We start from the raw sequence: 6,449 nt of genomic DNA, 5'->3' as shown, positions 1-6,449 counted from the left end.
TCCTTCTAGTTGTAGAATTTCCACTCAGCCAGCCTTCCTGTAGTTCTGGATGATGTCTGTTTTGTCTTTTCGTTGTATTTTTGAAGTTGTTGTGGGAGGCAGCAATTTCTGGTGTTTATCTATGCTGCCATCTTGGTTTCTCCCCATGGTAATTTGATTCTTCAGAGTTAGCAACAAGGAGTCTCAGCTGCTTCAAATATCTCATATTAGGAAAGTGGGGCCGTAACATTAGTAACAAAGAAACAGAATTTCTGGAGGATGAAGACCAGAAATCAGTATTTTAAAAAGATTCCCAGGTGATTCTAATGTGCAGCCAAGGTTGAGAACCACTGCATTAGAGGTTACATGTATCATGCAGAAGAGATTGAATTTTAATATTTAACTAATGGGGGAAACCGATGGGGATTTTGAACCAAGGAAATACATTGCCCCTGCATACTAGTATAGGCAGCTTATAAATTGGCAAACACCTCAAGCGGAAATCGCCTGAGGAATTTCTGGCTTACCTCTTTCTTGGACAATGACTCCTCGAGTCTCTGCCACCTTGGCAGTATCAAAGTACAACTTCTGTCTCCGTACTACAGTGAGACTGCTGCAAGCCCCAGACTGATGCTTCTTCCTCTCTGATTCTCCTCTACATTGTTAGTAGGTGAATACCCCAGGGATAAAAACAGATAACGTGGGCTCACTTCAGTGTATTTCTCTTCTATACATAGTCTTGGCTCCTTTGAGTTATGGTTTCCTTGTTTGATAGCTGATGCCTCCAAATCTGTATTTTAATTTTTTTATACAGAGTTTATAGTTGTTCTCAGTCTGATGTAAGCTACCTCAACATGGCTAGAAGCAGAAAGCAGTCTTAAAATTTTAAAAATTTTGTGAATTTTTAAATCAATGTCTTAACTTTGCCTCTTATCTTGACTTATACCCCCAGGATGGTGACCTTTTGCTTTAGTAAACTAATCCTCGTTCTTGGGGAGGGATAGTGATTGACCCATCAGCTCTGAAAAAACTAGTAGGTCATTAATACATACTTTCCAGAACAATGAGCATGGTTTCAATGGCAGAAAACACAAATCTAACTATTTACAGTGTTCTGAGTTTTTTATAAGAGAGAATCATATATGTGTTGACAGACCAAAAACCATAATGCCATTGAATAGCAGGGTTGTACTAAAATGAGGGTGCAAGCCTTTCATCAACAGCAGATGGGTAAGGACAAATCCACTCCTACTAGTGGGGTGGCCATAGCCTTCTGACACTGGCCCAATTACATTCTCTTTGCATATGAAAGTGAACAGATTACTAAGAAAAAACAAACCAAAGTCTAGATACTAAGAATTTTGACAAAACCTTGGGGGGCACAAAAGCAGCAATTTGAATAGTTTCCTGTGTGGTTGTTGACCCATTCTGGAGTCTAAAGGAGAACTTTCAAAAATAGTTTGCAAATAAATTTTTAGCATACCTTTCATTCAAACCTTGTAATACTTTTTGTTTGTTTGTTTGCCATATTGTGTAATTATATATACAGACTTGGTTAGTCATGCAAGATTATTATTGAGTTTTGACCTTGAATAATCTGCCATGCAACAATGTGGTAATGACATTTTCCTTATGATAATACAGTGGGGCCTTGACTTACGAGTTTAATTCGTTCCGAGACCGAGCTTGTTAAGGAGCTCATTAAGGAGCTCGTTAACTCAAATTACTCTATCAACTCAATGCAAAAAATCGGCCGAGAGACAGTGGTATCTCAAAAAACTCGTTAGTCGGGACACTCGTAAGTCAAGGCCCCACTGAATGCTTATATTCATGAGAGTTTATAAATAAAATAGATTTTTCATAGACTAAATACCACCAGTTCACTTCATAAAGATTTATTTAGAATGTAGGTTTGAATGAAGCAAAATCAATCATTCCTGCTATCAGAACTTGCAGTATGTAACTGAAAAGATGAACACAATCACATTTTGCTGGTTTACCTTGTTGGTCTTATAGCTTTCCTTTTTATCTGCTATAATTACAAATGCTCACTTACTAAACTTTACATTTGTCTCTCTCAAAAATAACTTCCTGATTAAAAATTTTTTAGTTAGATTAAATGAACAAAACTATGTATTACTGTTTTTTTTTAAGGAGTTCATTTGCACATACTTGGAAAATAATTTGAATACAATTTGAACTTATTTTTTAACCTCCCTACATCCTTTTCTTCATTGTTTTATCTTTCTATATTTGTACTAATTGCAAAGGCTATTACGGAAATGAGGACTAGATTGACCTCAAATCTATTGCCAAATTCAGAGAGTTGAATCCTATTTGAGAATTAGTCTTATAAAGAGACATTGTTGTAAATTGCCTGACATCATCAAGTCATCACTTACTTGCTGAAAGCAAACTACTGGAACACATTTAGAACAAAGTACTGAAATACTAAGTGAACTTGGACCAATATATGAAGAACACATTAATAGACTGGATCTATCTAGTCTAGAGAAAAGACTAAAACTAGAGGTAGAAACACAATAATTATCTTTAAATATTTTAAGAGCTGTCATGATGAAGAGGGATTAAACTCATTGCAGAAGGTGAGAGAGTATAAATAGGATGAACCATAAGAAGCAACAAGAAGAAAGATTTCAGCTAAATATAAGGATTAATATTCTAATTGCCACTGGAAAACAACAGCAATATGATTTTAATTTATGAGAAAAAACTTTAAATCTCAGAGAGTTGCTTAGTTTTTACTTAAAGAAATATTTTAAATATATTTTTATTGATTTCAGAGTGGAATGGAGAGGGAGAGAGAGAAACATCAATGATGAGAACCATTGATTGGCTGCCTCCTACACACCCCCTACTGGGGATCAAGCCTGCAACATGGGCATGTGCTCTGACCAAGAATTGAACCATGAGCTCCTGGTTCTTAGGTTGATGCTCAACCACTTAGCAACACAGGCAAGACGTTTTTTATGAAACAATTATTTAAGAACTAATTATTGAAAGTTTATTAAGTCCTAGCTGGCTTGGCCCAGTGGATAGGGTGTCAGCTTGTGGACTGAAGGGTTCCAGGTTCGGTTCCAGCCAGGGGCACATGCCTGGGTTGCGGGCTCAATCCCCAGTGTGGGGTGTGCAGGAGGCAGCCGATCAATGATTCTCTCTCATCATTGATGTTTCTATCTCTCTCTCTCCTTCTCCCTTCCTCTCTGAAATCAATAAAGAAATACATTTTAAAAAAGAAAGTTTATTAAGTTACATCTTTAAAGTAGTGAAAGAATATAGCAGTTAATCTAGAACTCTTTATATAGGGATAACATTTTATAAAAATACAGGTTAACTTTTTGAGGAAACTCCATACTACTAGGTGTACCAGTTAATAATGCTAATTTTTTTCAATAGATGGAGTTACACATATGTTGATATATATGCAATTTGAAATTGCTATTTTGTTGTTGTATTGACAACAAGCTTCAAAACTTCATATGTCAAATTTGCTGAAGGTGTTAACATCATAGATACCTTTACGCTTAAAAATGTCGAATTTCATGCCAAAAAAAGAGCATTTGCGGGAAGTTTTAATTCATTACTTTATTTTTTAAAGTTATTGTATACTTCGGGAAGCTTATGGTGAATATGCTCCATCTCAAGATACTTGTGAACGTTGGTTTAAATGCTTTAAAAGTGATGATTTCAATGTGAAAGACAAAGAACGTCCAGGTCAACCGAAAAAGTTTGAAGACCAACAATTACAAGCATTATTGGATGAGGATGTGTGTTAAACTCAAAAATAACTTGCAGAAAGATTAAATGTTGCTCAGCAAACAATTTCCGATCATTTACAAGCAATGGGAAAGATTTTAAAGAAAGGAAAATGGGTGCTGCATCAACTGAACGAAAGACAAATGGAAAACCGAAAAGTCATCAGTAAAATGTTGCTTCAACAGCTCGAAAGAAAGTCTTTTTTTGCATCGACTTGTGACTGGCGATGAAAAGTGGATTTATTTTGAGAATCCCAAATGCACAAAATCATGGGTTGATCCAGGTCAACCATCTACATTGACTGCAAGGCCAAATAACTTCAGAAAGAAGACCATGCTCTGCATTTGGTGGGATCAGAAAGATGTAGTGTATTATGAGCTTCTAAAACCAGGTGAAATCATTAATACTGATCGCTACTGACAACAAATAATCAAGTTGAACCATGCTTTAATCGTGAAACAACCAGAATGTTCCAGAAGCCACGGCAAAGTAATTTTGCTTCATGATGATGCACCATCACACACTTCAAAACCAGTTAAAGACATGTTAAAAGTTCTTGCCTGAAAAGTATTAACCCACCCGCAGTATTCACAAGACCTTGCTCCTTCAGATTCCAACTTGTTCCAATCAATGGCACACACACTTTCTGAGCAGCACTTTAAAACATACGAAGAAGTGGAAAATTGGGTCTCTGAATGGTTTGCCTCAAAACAAGAAATGTTCTATTGGGACGGTATCCACAAATTACCTGAAAGATGGAAGAAATGTGTAGCTAGCGATGGACATTACTTTGAATAAAGCACTTTTGATGTTTCTCTTGAAATTATCATGTTTTCTTTGATTACAAATCTGCATTATTAACCAGTACACCTGGTACCTTCTACTTCAAAACCAGTTAAAGACATGTTAAAAGTTCTTGCCTGAAAAGTATTAACCCACCCGCAGTATTCACAAGACCTTGCTCCTTCAGATTCCAACTTGTTCCAATCAATGGCACACACACTTTCTGAGCAGCACTTTAAAACATACGAAGAAGTGGAAAATTGGGTCTCTGAATGGTTTGCCTCAAAACAAGAAATGTTCTATTGGGACGGTATCCACAAATTACCTGAAAGATGGAAGAAATGTGTAGCTAGCGATGGACATTACTTTGAATAAAGCACTTTTGATGTTTCTCTTGAAATTATCATGTTTTCTTTGATTACAAATCTGCATTATTAACCAGTACACCTGGTACCTTCTACAGTGGCTGCACCAGTCTGCATTCACATCAGCAGTGCACGAGGGTTCCTTTTCCTCCACATCCTCGCTAGTACTTGTCCTTTGTTGATTTTTTGATGATAGCCATGTTGACAGGTGTGAGATGGTACCTCATTGTTGTTTTGATTTGCATCTCTCAGATGATTAGTGATATTGAGCATGTTTTCATATGTCTCTGGGCCTTCTGTATGTCCTCTTTTAAAAGGGTCTATTTAGATCCTTTGCCCATTTTTTGATTGGATCAAAAAATGTTAAATTGAATGAATTCTCTGTAAATTTTACAGATTAAGCCCTTATCAGAAATATCAGGCAAATATGTTCTCCCATGCAGTGGGCTTTCTTGTTGTTTTGTTGATGGTTTCTTTTGCTGTGCAGAAGATTTTTATTTTGATGTAGTCCCATTTGTTTACTTTCTCCTTAGTCTCCATTGCCCTAGGAGCTGTGTCTGTAAAGATATTGCTATGACATATGTCTGCTATTTTGCTGTCTATGGAGTCTTATATGATTTTTATGGTTTCCCATCTTACATTGAAGTCCTTTAGCCATTTTGAGTTTGTTTTTGTGTATGGTGTACATTAGTGATCTAGTTTCATTTTTTTTTTGCCTATATCTGTCCAAATTTCCCAACACCATTTACTGAAGAGACTATCTTGACTCCATTTTATGCTCTTGCCTCCTTTGTCAAATATTAATTGAGCATAATGGCTTGGGTTGATTTTTGGGTTCTCTGTTCTGTTCCATTGGTCTATATGTCGGTTCTTGTGCCAGTACCAGGCAGTTTGAGAACCGTGGCTTGGTAATATAGCTTGATGTATGGTATTGTGATCCATCCAACTTTTTTCTTCTTTCTCAGGATTGCTGTGGCTATTCGGAGTCTTTTTTTTATTTCAGATGAATTTTTGGAGAGTTTGTTTTAGATCTTTGAAATATGCCTTTGGTATTTTAATGGAGATTTCATTGAATCTGTAGATTGCTTTGGGTAGTATGGGCATTTTAATGATGTTGATTCTACCAATCCATGAACATGGAATTCCCATTTGAACCAGTAATCCCACTTCTAAGAATATACCCCAAGAAACCAGAAACACCAAACAGAAAGGATATATCCACTCCTATGTTCATAGCAGCACAATTTACAATAGCTAAGATTTGGAAACAGCCTAAGTGCCCATCAGTAAGTGAGTGGATTAGAAAACCACTATAAAAAAGAAGGAACTTTTACCATTTACAAGAGCAGGGGTCCTCAAACTTTTTAAACAGGGGGCCAGTTCACTGTCCCTCAGAACGTTGGAGGGCCGGACTATAGTTTAAAAAAAACTATGAACAAATTCCTATGCACACTGCACATATCTTATTTTGAAGTAAAAAAACAAAACGGGAACAAATACAATATTTGTATTTGCATGTGGCCCACGGGCCATAGTTTGAGGACC

At 36.5% G+C, this 6,449-nt stretch overlaps 1 protein-coding gene across 1 annotated transcript in view; it reads left to right on the top strand.

The window, feature by feature from the left end:
• Positions 1-6,449, top strand: part of IL1RAPL2 (interleukin 1 receptor accessory protein-like 2) — a 1,356,387-nt gene that overhangs the window by 472,904 nt on the left and 877,034 nt on the right. The window lies entirely within an intron of this gene.

The sequence above is a fragment of the Myotis brandtii genome, unplaced genomic scaffold (assembly GCF_000412655.1).
Source record: "Myotis brandtii unplaced genomic scaffold, ASM41265v1 scaffold305, whole genome shotgun sequence".
NCBI lineage: Eukaryota > Metazoa > Chordata > Mammalia > Chiroptera > Vespertilionidae > Myotis > Myotis brandtii.
This window is presented reverse-complemented; position numbering and strand designations above follow the sequence as displayed.